Source organism: Diabrotica virgifera, chromosome 3 (assembly GCF_917563875.1).
Source record: "Diabrotica virgifera virgifera chromosome 3, PGI_DIABVI_V3a".
Classification (NCBI taxonomy): domain Eukaryota; kingdom Metazoa; phylum Arthropoda; class Insecta; order Coleoptera; family Chrysomelidae; genus Diabrotica; species Diabrotica virgifera.
In genome coordinates, this window is record NC_065445.1 from 33,641,372 (window position 1) to 33,658,784 (window position 17,413).

Genomic DNA, 17,413 nt, shown 5'->3' on the forward strand with positions numbered 1-17,413 from the left:
CTTTCTTCAAATAAACTTTTTTATCCGATGCCTAGATTTTGTGTCATTTTGGAACTACTAAAATTTTTTATTTCATTAGTAGTTCCAAAATGCCACAAAATCTAGGCATCGGAAAAAAAAGTTTATTTGAAGAAAGTGTATTTTTTTGTTCTTCTTAATGGCGGTACAGGCTCGTTTTTTAATGTTGTATTTAATTACAGAGTAATTTCCACATATTAATATATTTTTCAGATTGGGCTCTGTACCGCCATTCTTTATTATATTACGAATACGTGTGTAAAATCTCTCGAAAAAATATTCAAAATTACAGCCGTAATCTTGGAACGCATTTTCGCTACCTGTTGATCGCTCCTGTTTCCTCTTAAGATTAGAAATTAACAAAGGCTAAATATTTCATTATTTCATTTGAACATTCGCGAATATATAGGGCAGACCTAATAAGCAATGAGAGAAATATAGTGAAAATAGTACTAGGTCCGTTAGCAAGGTACTGTATGTAGGCTGAATATGCAGTTGAAGCTGGCACAATAGGATTAGCAGATGATGAGCTATGCAGATTGTCTTACCTAGAAGAACAAGATTTTATGTCAGTGTGACTGCATGGTAAATGTGCGGTTCATTGCATTCTTCTTCTTCTTAAGGTGCCTATCCGTTCCGGATGTTGGCGATCAGTATGGCTATCCTAACTTTGCTTGAGGCTATTCTGAATAGTCCGGTTGTCGATGTATTAAACCACTTTCTCAGGTTTTGAAACCAGTATATTCTTCTTCTCCCTGGTCCTCTCTTTCCAAATACCTTGCCTTGAAGAATGAGTTGCAATAAGCCATATATCTGTTCATTCCTCATAACAAGATATTCTAGTTTGCGCTCTTTGATTTTGTTAACAATCTCGCATTCCTTGCCTATTCTACGTAGAACCTCAACATTAGTCACACGATCCACCCACGAAATTCTCAAAATGCGCCTGTAACACCACATGTCGAATGTCTCGAGTTTTCTCAAAGAAGCCTAGGAAAGTATCCAGGCCTCTACTCCGTATAATAACGTAGAAAATACATAGCATCTGATGATAGAGATTTTGGTAGCAAGAGGTAAATCGTGGCTTCTGAAAAGAGACTTCATCATTATGAACGCTGATCTCGCTTTTCCTATGCGTTGTTTTATTTCAATTGAGCGGTCCCACTGGCTGTTTATGTTGGTACCAAGGTATGTGTAGCTGTCGACCCTGTCAATTAGTTGTTGGTTGTCTGCAAAAACTACAGCGTCGTCGGCATATCTAATGTTGTTCAGACGCACTCCGTTGACTAATACGCCTTCCTGTAGTTCTCCCAGCGCTTGCTCGAAGATACATTCAGAGTATATATTAAACACCACCGGGGACAGGATGCATCCTTGTCTCACTCCTCTATCTATGGAGACTGCCTCTGTCAATTGGTTATCCACTTTAATATTGGCAGTTTGGTTGTAATACAAATTATATATGATTCTCAAGTCTCTATCATCTACTCCCGCTTCTTTCAAGATGTTTATGAGTTTATCATGTTTTACTCTCTCAAACGCCTTTTTGTAGTCGATAAAACAAGTATACACGTCACAGTCAACATCCCTGCACCTTTGCATAAGTACTTGGACAGCGCATATAGCCTTTCGGGTGCCTAAGGCATCGCGGAATCCACACTGCGTCCATGATATCTGTTCTTCGCATTTTTTATATATTCTGCCGTGTATCACTTTCAGAAACGTTTTGAGTAAGTGGATCATTAGGCTAATTGTTCTGTAGTCTTCACATGTTTTGGCATTTACTTTTTTGGGTAAAGTTACGAAGGTCGACTTTAACCATCTTTGGGGTAATTTTTCAGTAACCTATATTTTGTTGAATACAGTTGTTATCCATTTTATTTCTTGTTCATCCATAAATTTTAGGAATTCTACATAAAACTGGTCAGGCCCTACAGCTTTACCATGTTTAGTTGTTTTAATAGCTGACGTGATTTCTTCAATGGTAATCGGGGGTTCTGTTTGGCATTCAGTGTCGTCAATGGTATTCTGCCTTTCATCTGCAAAAGTTATTGCATTAGACTAAGAAAAGTCACTTAAAAAGAGCTACATGGAAGGTTCAGTCTCGAAATTATTAGACTTAATAAAACGGGTCAGTCTAGAGAATGTAATTCATGGCTTCTTCTTCTTTGAGTGCCTCTCCTATCGAAGATTGGATATCATTAGGGCGATTATAATTTTATTTACTGCTGTTTTGAACAATTCGTTAGTGGTACAGCCAAACCACTCTCTCAAATTTCTCATCCAGGACATTCTTCTACGGCCTGGATTTCTTCCTCCTTGGATTTTTCCTTGCATTATATTTTGCAGGAATGTGTACTTTTGTCCTCTCATCAGGTGGCCTAAGTATTCAAGTTTTTTTTTTTATATTCAGTAGAACTTCTGGCTCGTTATTTATTCTGCGTATTACTTCTTCATTTGTAATTTTATCCACCCAACTTATTCTTAGTATATGGCGGTAGCACCACATCTCAAAGCTTTCAAGATTTTTAATATTCCTCTGTTTAAAAGTCCATGACTCAACACCGTAGAGCAAAGTGCTGAATACATAGCATTTTAACATTCTAGTTCGTAGATGAATACTAATATCACGATTACAAAATAATTTTTTCATTTTTATAAAAGTAGACCTGGCAATTTCAATACGTCTTTTTATCTAGTGATTTTGGTCACCTGTTTCATTGATAAGGGTTGCCAAGTATTTGTATTCGTTTACTTTTTCAAGTTGGGTACGGTTTATTGTGATACTAGTGTCATTTATTGGATTCTTACTGAAGGTCATATATTTGGTTTTTTTGACATTCATCCTTATGCCGTAGTTATTACATATCTCATTCATACTTTCAACTAGATGTTGTAGATCTTCCGCTGTTCTTGCCATTATCACAGTATCGTCAGCATATCGAATGTTATTGATAACTTCTTCATTGACTATTATCCCTTCGTTTGCATATGAGAGAGCTTCTTGGCATATTTGTTCGCTGTAGATATTAAACAAGAGCGGTGACAATATACAACCCTGTCGTACCCCTCTACGTATTTCTATTTCCTCCGATATTTGGTCTTCTATTTTTATATTAGCTCGCTGATTCCAGTACAGATTTAATATTATTTCTATGTCTCTGGTGTCAATGTTCTTACTCTCCAGGATTTCTTTGAGTTTACTGTGGCGTACTTTGTCAAAGGCCTTTTCAAAGTCTATAAAGCAGGCGTGTACCTCTTGGTTAACATCTAGACATCTCTGTGTTAGAACTTTCAAGGCAAAGAGAGCACCCCTTGTACCTAATCCTTTTCTGAATTCCATCTGTGTATCGTTAATATCGATGTCTAGTTTTTGATAGATTCGGTTGTGGATGACTCTAAGAAATATTTTAAGCAGGTGACTCATCAAGGAGATTGTTCGATGATCTGAACATTGTATTGCCTTAGTTTTCTTCGGTATGGTGACAAACGTAGACAGCAACCATTCTTGCGGTATTATACCAGTACTGTATATTGTATTGAATATATGCAATATTATGGTTACGGATTTATCATTCAAAAGCTTCAGCAGTTCTGTAGGGATTTCATCAGGTCCGTTTGCTTTTCCATGTTTAGCGTTTCTTATTGCGTATTCTACTTCTTCTTCCAATATGTCTGGCCAAGTTGCATTGATTATCTGAGTTAAGTTGTTTCTATCGTCTTCAAATAATTCATTAAGGTATTCTGTCCATCTTTTTATTTTATTCTCTAGATCTACAATAAGATTTCCATCTTTGCCTTTAAGTTTACCTATTTAGCATTTCTTTATGCTTCCTGTTATCTCTTTTACTTTTTTGTGCATATTGAACGCATCGTACTTTTCCTAATAGGTTTCCATTTCTTCACACTGTTCTTTAATCCACGCCTCTTTGGCTTCTTTTATTCTCTTTTTTATGTGTTTGTTTATTTCTTTGTATTTGTCTAGGTAATTCTTCATCTTTCTTCTGCTAGAGGCTAGAGGCAGAATGCATGGCTAGAGGGTCACAATAGATAGGTCGCAGTAGAATAAGCCAAAAGCCATCTCACTGAATCTAGTACTGTCTATTTACTGCTACGAAACATGCAGTAGCAACACTGGAGGTGTAATATTCGTCCCGAGAACGTTCTCTGATTTAGTTTTAAAGGGCTACTTGATTTAGTTTTAAAGGGTTATTTTAAATAAATACACTTTTAATAAAATATTTTTTAATAACATTTTTTGTAATAACAGACACTTTCATCTTCCTATTCCTAAATTTTCATCCTTGATTTATTTTTTTGGGTCACAGTGTCCTTTGACTTAAAATATCTGCAAATTCAATTACTTCTTCGTTTGTTGTTTAACCATTAGATAATTGCTCTTACCGAAACCGACAAAACTCAGTTACGCGTTCCCCCCTTCTAAAACCTCCATTGTTTAGTAGCGCCGGCCGGCGATAGCGTCCATTTTCAGTTCGACTGTTAATACCAATGAATGACTCCCCCAATGAGTAACTCCCCATTACTGAATGGTAAGCGATGAGATATTTACCTTTAACTAAATGCGCAGCCTTTCATTTTCTATTCAAACTTTCATCAGAGTTAATTACCGTCAAAAACAAAACGGCCACAATACGAATACTTGAAATGGAGAGTAGATTGTTATACAATAAGCGGTTTTAACGTGTGTATAAAAACGTTCAATTTGGTTGGCACACAATTGTATTTCTGACAAAACAACACAATTTAGACACTATATTTAGAGATTTGGAATAATATAATAATCAAAATGACAAAAAATGAATATTTAGAACCTTTCATGCTAGAATAAACTCTAATACTTCAGTCAATGATATATAGGATACTACCCCCGATTTTTATCCTAGTACATCGATTTTGATGAAATTTTGGGAAAAGGCTCTTAGTCCAGGGCGCATCTGTTTTGAGATGGACGTTGAGAGGTGACTCAAATTTTTTTGCAGAAAATGCTTGAAAATAACTCACATAATAATATTTGAGTTATCCTCCCACTCAAAATGGTCCGGAACATTGTTTAAATAATCAAAATATCAAAATATGAAGGAAAAATTCGATTTTTTTATTGGTTTTTTGATTATAACTTTAAAACTATTGATTTCTGAGAAAAGTTGTACTGCCATAAAAGTTGCGTAATTAAATTTCCTATAATATAAAATTGGTTGACAATTTAAAAAATAGTCACCCTTGTTGCAAAGTAGCAATAATTGCGATAAAAACCATACAAAAGCAAGTATTCGCATTTTACGTTTTACAACTACTTATTCTGCATTTAGGACCTTTGTATTTCACCCAGAGAAACTTTATGATATAATAAAACAACACTGTGAATTTCATTAAGATCGGTTTAACACATTTTGCAAAATAAATTTTGCAATCCAGCTTTCGCAAAAAAAATTCATTTTTTTTAAATGTTGCAGGACTGACAATAAAGGAAATAGCAAGTTTAATTTTTTTTGCTTATGGAAGTGTACTGTACCTTTCATTTGCAATTTTCAAAATTAAAATCGATTAGCTACCACGGCGTCAGAAATTTTTTTAAATAAAAATTAATTTTTGGTGCTACGCGCAGGATAGCGGTGTTCGATTTACACAAGTTGATTTCCACCAAAATTTCTTCCAATCTTTATCTAATATATTATTTTCTTACTCTATATTTTGTTGTATTTTAATATTTTAATTCCACAAAAATGAAACTAATTTTATTATTGTTTGTGAAATATTGTTTAAACAATTGCATATGTTTAAAAATAATAAACTTTTATTTTCTAAGTTAAAATATATGAACAAAGAAAGTTTTTGCTAAAAAAAGTATTATTTCAAAGGATATAGTATGTGTTTTTATTTTGCAATAACCAAATTTATTTATTTATATCGAAACGAAACAAAATTTAAAATGTATCAATTATTATCAAAGGTCATTGGAATGCCCAATCAGAGCAAACTATCCGCTGTCCTGCGCGTAGCACCAATAATTAATGTTTATTTAAAAATATTCCTGGCGCCGTGGTAGTTAATCGATTTTAATTTTGCGAATTGCAAATGAAAGGTACGGGAAACTTCTATACGCAAAAAAAAAATTCAATTTGCTGTCTGCTTTATTTTCAGTACTGTAACATTTTGAAAAAATTAATTTTTTTTGCGATAGCTGAATTGCAAAATTTATTTTGCAAAACCTGTTGAGCCGATCTTATTGAAATTTACAATGTTGTTTTACTGTATCATAAAGTATTTCTGGATAAAATATGAAAGTCCTAGGTGTAGCTAAATGGTTGAAAAATGTAAAATGCGAATACTTATTTTTGTATGTTTTTTTTTTCGCAATTATTACTATTTTGCAACAAGGGTAACTATTTTTTAAATTTTTATCCAATTCTATATTGTAGGAAATTTAATTACGAAACTTTTATGTCAATACAACTTTTCTCAGAAATGAATACTTTTAAAGTTATAATCAAAAAAACGAAGAAAAAAATCGAATTTTTCCTTCATTTTTTGACATTTTAATTATTTAAACAATGTTCCGGACCTTCTTGAGAGGGACGATAACTCAAATATTATTATGTGAGTTATTTTCAAGCAATTTCTTCAAAAAAAAATTGAGTCACCTCTCAACGTCCAAATGTACTAATATTTTTACAGATGCGCCCTGGTCTATCTACTTACCTTCTAATTCAAATTGTACCCTATTTATTATGTGCCGATATATCCTTATTAGACAATCATGAGTATGCTAATAACCGGCAAAATATCGGAAAATTGGAAAACACATTAAGTTGTGAGATAAAAAGAGTGAGACTAGTAGAGATGGGAAATTTAACGATAGAAACCTACAAATTTACATTATATTGATTGTTTCCCACCTTCAGACGTATCAAAGGAGTATGTGAGTATGTCAACTAAAACTATCACTGTCACAGTAGTATAGTTACAAAACCTGTCCGTACGTCTAAAGGTGAGAAATAATCAATATAATGTAAATTTATAGGTTTCTATCGCTAAATTTCCCACCTCCACTAGTTTCATTTATTTTTAACTCACAACTTAATATGGTTTTCATCTTGTACGTTATTTTTCCGGTTATTAGTGCACTTATTTATTACTGTATGTGTAGGGAAGAAAACTATCCCTATTGTCAAAATTGAATAAAACTAGTTGTAACGAAAGTCGAAGTATTTTTTAAAACCTTTTTATATACTTGGGTTGGTTGGTGTCACGGACTCCGCAAATTTTGTAATCCATTTTAAAAATAGTTATAGGCTACCTAGACACCTGAAATTTTCAGGATAGCTTAGAACTAGCCAACAATGCAATATATTACTACTATTATACAGGGTGATTAATAATTAGTGGGATGAAGCTCCGTAGATCCGTTATAGTAATGTATAGCGATAAAACTTAATAACAAAAATTGTAGCAAACTTTGAGCTTCACAATACAAAATTAGTTAGAATATTACAGGGTGTTCGATAACATAGTGGCAGACCAAAATTATGTTTTTTTTTTAAAGAACATCCTGTATTTTATTTTATATTCGAAATCTTCGTAACTTTTCGATTACAAAAATATAAATGTTTGGTATGTTATACGGGGTATTTACAAAGTTATAACCAATTTTATATGAAAATCGTAACAAGTTTAACTACCTATATAAATAAAAGCAAGCACAAGGTCAATGGTCTGTTGACGTCATATTTTTTTATTTATTGTCAAAATTTTCGTAAATGGTTGTTTTGCTAATTTTCTTTGTATTGAATACAGGGTGAGTCAAAACGCAAGTATATTATTTTCTCAGTAATTTTAAATAGAACGCCCTGTATTTTATATCATTATCGAAAAGTACCATTACAATACTATAATTTTTGTATAACATTCACTATGTGTAAATTTATTAGTTTTCGAGATATTTTCATTTTTGAGAGCAAAATTATTAATAATTACGGGTCTAAATCTTTCCAAATTTTAAGTAAGCCATGACTGAATATTTGTCTAAAACTTACAATTTACGATTACTGATTATCAATCTGTAATCAAAGTTGGCTACAATTTTTGTTATTAACTTTTATTACTATCTATTACTTATAACGGATCTACAAAGCTTTACCCCACTGACCAATCACACTGTATGGATAAATCGATTTTTTTTTAATTTCAAACTATTTTAAAAATGTGACTAATGCTGACTAATGCTGTGACTAAATATTTTAAAGTACGTTAATAAATCGATATCTACAAATTGATGGCGCCTCAGTGGCATTAGACTGCAGATCGAGAGGTCCCCAGTTGGAACCCGGCTGTTGCGTATCTTTTTTTAATTGTTTTAATAAATAATTAAAAAAGACTAAGTTTTCACTCTAATGGCATATAAAACAACATAATGCTATTCTACATCCCACCAGAATGAAAACAATGGGAACTTTCTCTGGTTACACCTCCTAGGCTTCTACAATTTGCAAGCCATACGGATGCTGAGACTAAGGAAGTTGAGGGAATCAGGGAGAGCAGCATATATATGTGCCTCCTGATGAGAGACTAATAAGTTTCGAAACCGGTAGAAGTGCTTGCTGCACTCTCTGATTGGACTAGAATATGGTTCGGCTGTATTTTCGTTTTGCAACGAAATTGAAAATGGTTATTCATTTTTGATTTACATTTACTCTGATTGGAATACAAAGGGAACTATTCTCGTTGGAACTCTACCGCGCTGAGCAGATGGGACGTGAATTGCAAATTGTAGAATTCCCTCATCTTCTTTAGTATCGGCATCCCTATGGCTTGCAAACTGTAGAAGCATCGGAGGTGTAACCAGAGAAGGTTCCCATTGTTTTCATTCTGGTGGGATGTAGAATAGCATTATGTTGTTTTATATGCCATTAGAGTGAAAACTTAATCTTTTTGCTAGCAGTTGCCGCTAGGACATCTATGCCATTTCGTTCGTTGCAATCCGGGACTGCATGCCGGGGTTTTGTTTTGGTTGGATCAGGGAGAGCTACATTTGTGCCTCCTGATGAGAGACTAATAAGTTTCGAAACCGGTAGAGGTGCTTGCTGCACTCTCTGATTGGACTAGAATATGGTTTAACTGTTTTTTCGTTTTGCAAAGAAATTGAAAATAGTTATTCATTTTTAAATAATTAAAAGTTTATATACTTAAAATTATATATACCATTTTAAACAACCGTGGTATTATAAAAAATATATACTAGTGTAATTTTTGGAATCATAATTAGAAATAACAATTAATACACCTACTAAAAATTCATATTTTATAAGTTAATTATTCTTTCCAAACATGTTGTGTCCTATATGTACAATAACAAAACCGTGATATTATAAAAAGTACTTTTTTATTATAGTGTAATTTTTGGAATTTTAAGCATGTTATCGTTAAATCGTTTATCGTTAAATTATTTTATATTCTTTCCCATAAATAATAAAAAGGTTTTATTATAAAAAAGTTCTTTTTATAAAAGTGTAATTATTAGACTTTTTAGCGCTTAATGTAGTTAAATAAAGTTCTTTTTATACTTCAAGATCTCTAACAATAAAACACTGAAAACGTTTGTTTTGTATACTTCCACAAAATTTATTACAACTAAGTGACTACAGCTGTTTCGGCAGAGTGCCTTTCTCAAGTGATTTAGTTTACAATGGTTTGCCTATTTAAAGTCTTTAACTGAAGAGGTTGAGGAGTGGGGAGCTGTTTGTCTCGAGTTGGTCATTCAGAATTATATCTGTATTTTTCCATTTATTAATTTCCATAGATTCCATATCCATAGATAAAATTTAACAGTAAGTACAACTTCACATCCTTTTCCGATCCGACGTAAAATTTCGGCATTCGTCACGTGGTCCACCCAAGATACACGGAGCATTCTACGGTAACACCAAATCTCAAAAGCTTCAATGTTTTTAATGCTGCCCATCTTCATGGTCCATGACTCAACTCCATATAATAAAGTGGAGAAGATGTAACACCGCAGCATACGCACTCTCAGATCAAGATTTATGTCATGACTACAGAGAAATATTTTCATCTTGATAAATGCTGGTCTAGCTATTTTATTCTAGGTTTTATGCTACAGTAGCTACAGTAATGAAAAAAAAACACAATTTAAAAAAAAATATATATATTTTTGTACTGAATTACTTTTTTCGTTAATTTTCGAGTTACATGGTGAAAAGGTAGATTTTATGAAGATATAAAAATGCGCTCTATAATTTGACTGTTTTTTAAAAAAACTATATATTTCAAACCTTTCCAAATTTATGAGCATAGCAATATCACTAAAATAAAAGGCATTCTAGAGGAAAAGCAGCTTTTGAGCTATTTCCTATTTACTGTGAGAATATCAATAAAACTCTCAAGTAGAACATTATTTAGATATATTGTATCTTGTTAAAATACCTTGTTCAGCTTAGCTTTTATCCTGTATAAATATGGGTTCCACATACCTAAACGATTCTATATTTTGAATTCCAAGGTATATTTATCAATTAAATCTTAGGCTACATCCCCATATTCAACTTATACCTCCAACCTTAAACAAATTACAGTAATTTAAGTAAATTTGGGTTATTTGTCGGTGGCAGTCACAGTCGTCGTGGAGGAAACGCCAAAATTGAATAATTACTTGATGTAAAGGGTCATTAATCAGTGGTGAAGACGACGCATCTGATGTTAATGTATGCAACTAACTTCGCTGACTCCTGTGGTGGGTTTGATCTTCTTATCCTTTCCCTTAACGTCACGGTGAACAAACCGCGAATTGCATTATCTTGCAAGTGTGCGTTATTTGTGTCAAGAATTGCAATAATTAATAATTTGGGGAACGAAAATTCAAGGGATAGTATGTAAAATAGTAAGTAGAATAGTAAATGTGACAGAAAAACAGGGTGATAAACAGAGTCATAGAACTATTCTACAACTATTAAGAACAAGGGGGAAATGCAGTTTTGTTTTAATTTGATTCAGAGCTGGACCACCATCTACAGATAGCTATTTCTGCATCTTATGCTTTATCAGTGTAGCTATGCAGTCCCAACTCTGAATCAAAAATCAAACAAGCCTGCCTTTTAAGGGAAATCACCGCGATGCAGTAATTCCACCTTTGAAACGCAAAACAGCGACATCTCTAGTAAAACTAGGAAGACAACGAAAAGACCCAGATGCAAAATTTACTGTAATAAAACAATTAACATATTTGAAATAAAATAATAAACAATATTTTAAATCCAAGACTTTTGGTCGAAAGAAACCGCTTTCTGGTTACATCCTGAATCTCCGGCTTTATAAGCACGGATACGACGAATATAGAAGAAAGTAGAAAGGACAATGGTAACGTATCTACTCCTTTTTCGTCTAGGAAAAAGTGCCGAAAGACAGTTTCGAATACTCAAAAATCTGAGTAAAGAAGAACAAGGGGGAAAGGCAGTTTTGTTTTAATTTGATTCAGAGCTGGACCATCATCTACAGATAGCTATTTCTGCATCTTATGCTTCATCAGTGTAGCTATATAGTCCCAACTCTGAACCAAAAATCAACAAACCTGCCTTTTAAGGGAAATCACCGCGATGCAGTAATTCCACCTCTGAGACGCAAAACAGCGACATCTATAGTAAAACTAGGAAGACAACGAAAAGACCCAGATGCAAAATTTACTCTAATAAAACAATTAACATAATTGAAATAAAATAATAAATAATATTTTAAATCCAAGACTTTTCGTCGAAAGAAACTGCTTTCTGGTTACATCCTGAATCTCCGGCTTTATAAGCACGGATACGACGAATATAGAAGAAAGTAGAAAGGACAATGGTAACGTATCTACTCCTTTTTCGTCTAGGAAAAAGTGCCGAAAGACAGTTTCGAATACTCAAAAATCTGAGTAAAGAAGAACAAGGGGGAAAGGCAGTTTTGTTTTAATTTGATTCAGAGCTGGACCATCATCTACAGATAGCTATTTCTGCATCTTATGCTTCATCAGTGTAGCTATATAGTCCTAACTCTGAACCAAAAATCAACAAACCTGCCTTTTAAGGGAAATCACCGCGATGCAGTAATTCCACCTCTGAGACGCAAAACAGCGACATCTATAGTAAAACTAGGAAGACAACGAAAAGACCCAGATGCAAAATTTACTCTAATAAAACAATTAACATAATTGAAATAAAATAATAAACAATATTTTAAATCCAAGACTTTTCGTCGAAAGAAACTGCTTTCTGGTTACATCCTGAATCTCCGGCTTTATAAGCACGGATACGACGAATATAGAAGAAAGTAGAAAGGACAATGGTAACGTATCTACTCCTTTTTCGTCTAGGAAAAAGTGCCGAAAGACAGATATCATCTACAGATAGCTATTTCTGCATCTTATGCTTCATCAGTGTAGCTATATAGTCCCAATTCTGAACCAAAAATCAACAAACCTGCCTTTTAAGGGAAATCACCGCGATGCAGTAATTCCACCTCTGAGACGCAAAACAGCGACATCTATAGTAAAACTAGGAAGACAACGAAAAGACCCAGATGCAAAATTTACTCTAATAAAACAATTAACATAATTGAAATAAAATAATAAACAATATTTTAAATCCAAGACTTTTCGTCGAAAGAAACTGCTTTCTGGTTACATCCTGAATCTCCGGCTTTATAAGCACGGATACGACGAATATAGAAGAAAGTAGAAAGGACAATGGTAACGTATCTACTCCTTTTTCGTCTAGGAAAAAGTGCCGAAAGACAGTTTCGAATACTCAAAAATCTGAGTAAAGAAGAACAAGGGGGAAAGGCAGTTTTGTTTTAATTTGATTCAGAGCTGGACCATCATCTACAGATAGCTATTTCTGCATCTTATGCTTCATCAGTGTAGCTATATAGTCCCAACTCTGAACCAAAAATCAACAAACCTGCCTTTTAAGGGAAATCACCGCGATGCAGTAATTCCACCTCTGAGACGCAAAACAGCGACATCTATAGTAAAACTAGGAAGACAACGAAAAGACCCAGATGCAAAATTTACTCTAATAAAACAATTAACATAATTGAAATAAAATAATAAACAATATTTTAAATCCAAGACTTTTCGTCGAAAGAAACTGCTTTCTGGTTACATCCTGAATCTCCGGCTTTATAAGCACGGATACGACGAATATAGAAGAAAGTAGAAAGGACAATGGTAACGTATCTACTCCTTTTTCGTCTAGGAAAAAGTGCCGAAAGACAGTTTCGAATACTCAAAAATCTGAGTAAAGAAGAACAAGGGGGAAAGGCAGTTTTGTTTTAATTTGATTCAGAGCTGGACCATCATCTACAGATAGCTATTTCTGCATCTTATGCTTCATCAGTGTAGCTATATAGTCCCAACTCTGAACCAAAAATCAACAAACCTGCCTTTTAAGGGAAATCACCGCGATGCAGTAATTCCACCTCTGAGACGCAAAACAGCGACATCTATAGTAAAACTAGGAAGACAACGAAAAGACCCAGATGCAAAATTTACTCTAATAAAACAATTAATATAATTGAAATAAAATAATAAACAATATTTTAAATCCAAGACTTTTCGTCGAAAGAAACTGCTTTCTGGTTACATCCTGAATCTCCGGCTTTATAAGCACGGATACGACGAATATAGAAGAAAGTAGAAAGGACAATGGTAACGTATCTACTCCTTTTTCGTCTAGGAAAAAGTGCCGAAAGACAGTTTCGAATACTCAAAAATCTGAGTAAAGAAGAACAAGGGGGAAAGGCAGTTTTGCTTTAATTTGATTCAGAGCTGGACCATCATCTACAGATAGCTATTTCTGCATCTTATGCTTCATCAGTGTAGCTATATAGTCCCAACTCTGAACCAAAAATCAACAAACCTGCCTTTTAAGGGAAATCACCGCGATGCAGTAATTCCACCTCTGAGACGCAAAACAGCGACATCTATAGTAAAACTAGGAAGACAACGAAAAGACCCAGATGCAAAATTTACTCTAATAAAACAATTAACATAATTGAAATAAAATAATAAACAATATTTTAAATCCAAGACTTTTCGTCGAAAGAAACTGCTTTCTGGTTACATCCTGAATCTCCGGCTTTATAAGCACGGATACGACGAATATAGAAGAAAGTAGAAAGGACAATGGTAACGTATCTACTCCTTTTTCGTCTAGGAAAAAGTGCCGAAAGACAGTTTCGAATACTCAAAAATCTGAGTAAAGAAGAACAAGGGGGAAAGGCAGTTTTGTTTTAATTTGATTCAGAGCTGGACCATCATCTACAGATAGCTATTTCTGCATCTTATGCTTCATCAGTGTAGCTATATAGTCCCAACTCTGAACCAAAAATCAACAAACCTGCCTTTTAAGGGAAATCACCGCGATGCAGTAATTCCACCTCTGAGACGCAAAACAGCGACATCTATAGTAAAACTAGGAAGACAACGAAAAGACCCAGATGCAAAATTTACTCTAATAAAACAATTAACATAATTGAAATAAAATAATAAACAATATTTTAAATCCAAGACTTTTCGTCGAAAGAAACTGCTTTCTGGTTACATCCTGAATCTCCGGCTTTATAAGCACGGATACGACGAATATAGAAGAAAGTAGAAAGGACAATGGTAACGTATTTACTCCTTTTTCGTCTAGGAAAAAGTGCCGAAAGACAGTTTCGAATACTCAAAAATCTGAGTAAAGAAGAACAAGGGGGAAAGGCAGTTTTGTTTTAATTTGATTCAGAGCTGAACCATCATCTACAGATAGCTATTTCTGCATCTTATGCTTTATCAGTGTAGCTATGCAGTCCCAACTCTGAATCAAAAATCAAACAAGCCTGCCTTTTAAGGGAAATCACCGCGATGCAGTAATTCCACCTTTGAAACGCAAAACAGCGACATCTATAGTAAAACTAGGAAGACAACGAAAAGACCCAGATGCAAAATTTACTCTAATAAAACAATTAACATAATTGAAATAAAATAATAAACAATATTTTAAATCCAAGACTTTTCGTCGAAAGAAACTGCTTTCTGGTTACATCCTGAATCTCCGGCTTTATAAGCACGGATACGACGAATATAGAAGAAAGTAGAAAGGACAATGGTAACGTATCTACTCCTTTTTCGTCTAGGAAAAAGTGCCGAAAGACAGTTTCGAATACTCAAAAATCTGAGTAAAGAAGAACAAGGGGGAAAGGCAGTTTTGTTTTAATTTGATTCAGAGCTGGACCATCATCTACAGATAGCTATTTCTGCATCTTATGCTTCATCAGTGTAGCTATATAGTCCCAACTCTGAACCAAAAATCAACAAACCTGCCTTTTAAGGGAAATCACCGCGATGCAGTAATTCCACCTCTGACACGCAAAACAGCGACATCTATAGTAAAACTAGGAAGACAACGAAAAGACCCAGATGCAAAATTTACTCTAATAAAACAATTAACATAATTGAAATAAAATAATAAACAATATTTTAAATCCAAGACTTTTCGTCGAAAGAAACTGCTTTCTGGTTACATCCTGAATCTCCGGCTTTATAAGCACGGATACGACGAATATAGAAGAAAGTAGAAAGGACAATGGTAACGTATCTACTCCTTTTTCGTCTAGAAAAAAGTGCCGAAAGACAGTTTCGAATATTCAAAAATCTGAGTAAAGAAGAACAAGGGGGAAAGGCAGTTTTGTTTTAATTTGATTCAGAGCTGAACCATCATCTACAGATAGCTATTTCTGCATCTTATGCTTCATCAGTGTAGCTATATAGTCCCAACTCTGAATCAAAAATCAAAAAAGCCTGCCTTTTAAAGGAAATCACCGCGATGCAGTAATTCCACCTTTGAGACGCAAAAAATCTCTAGTATAACTAGGAAGACGACGAAAAGAAAAACGAAAGAACTATTGAGAAATTCTTCTTCTTCTTAAAGTGCACATTCGTTCTGGATGTTGGCGATCATTATGGCTATCTCGACTTTGTTTACCGCAGCGCGGAACAGTTCAGTGGTAGTCGTGTTATACCAATTTCGTAAATTTTGAAGCCAGGAAATGCGTCTTCTTCCCGGTCTTCTTTTACTATTTGCCTTCCTTTGGATAATTAGTTGTAGAAGGCCGTAACGTTCTTGATTTCTCATTACATGTCCCAGATGTTCTAATTTTTTAGTTTTAATGGTCATGAGAATTTCACACTCTTTCCCCATTCTAAGCAGGACTTCCACATTAGTCATTTGGTAACCCAGAATATACGTAAGATGCGCCTATACTCTGGGCTAATTAGCAAAATTCATGGAAAAGTTATTTACCAGCAATTTTATTGCTGGAATCGAATTATAAGATCCTATATATTAATAATATAGGTATGCAAGGTCCGCAGATAGTGTGCTACTTTTTTATAAACAAAATGGCGCTGACAAATCGTATTTTTTTCGCTCAAATCGCTCAAATAAAAATTCACCGCAATTAAATTCTGCATAGACATATGTTTTTCCCGATTTGCTCCGACGAAAATTTTCCTCGGAAAATGCGGGTTTTCCCAACAAAAACTCTAATTTTCAAATAAAGTTTTAGGTAAGTAATTATTAATCAATAATTAAATAACTTAGTGACATCAAAGATTTCTTGGTATAGATTGTAATTCCAGAAGCCGGTGAAAATTAAACGAATATTTTAGCAACAATTCAATTGTTAAATAATAATTTACGATCGCAATAATAACCAAAATAATCATGATACATTGATCAAACTTATAAAGATTATAAAGATGAGATGCTTATTTAATATTTTATCGACAAAATATAAATTTTTCGTTTTTTTGCATAATCTTTGAAAAAAAAAATAGTTATAATACGCTGGTCTAATTAGAAAAGTACAAAGAAAGGTTATTTACCAGCAATTTTATTGCTGGAATCGAATACTATAATTCTATATATTAATAATATAGGTATGCAAAGGCCGCAGATAGTGTGCTACACTTTTTTTATTAACAAAATGGCGCCCCCACATCGTGTTTTTTCAATTATTGGTCTGTAACTCCGAATATTTTAACTTTACATCAAAAACACTCGAATAAAAATTCACCCCAGTTTAATTCTACATAGAGGCATGTTTTTCCGATTTGCTCCGACGAAAATTTTCCTCGGAAAATGTGGGTTTTCCCAAAAAAATCTCGAATTTTCAAATATTTTTTTTTGGGCAAGTAATTATTTATCAATAATTAAATACCTTGGTGAAATAAAAGCTTTCTTGGTAGAGATTATACCTGCAGAAGTCGGTGAAAATTATATGAATATTTTGGCAACAGTTCAATTGTTAATTAACAATTTGCAGTCGCAATAACAACCAAAATAAT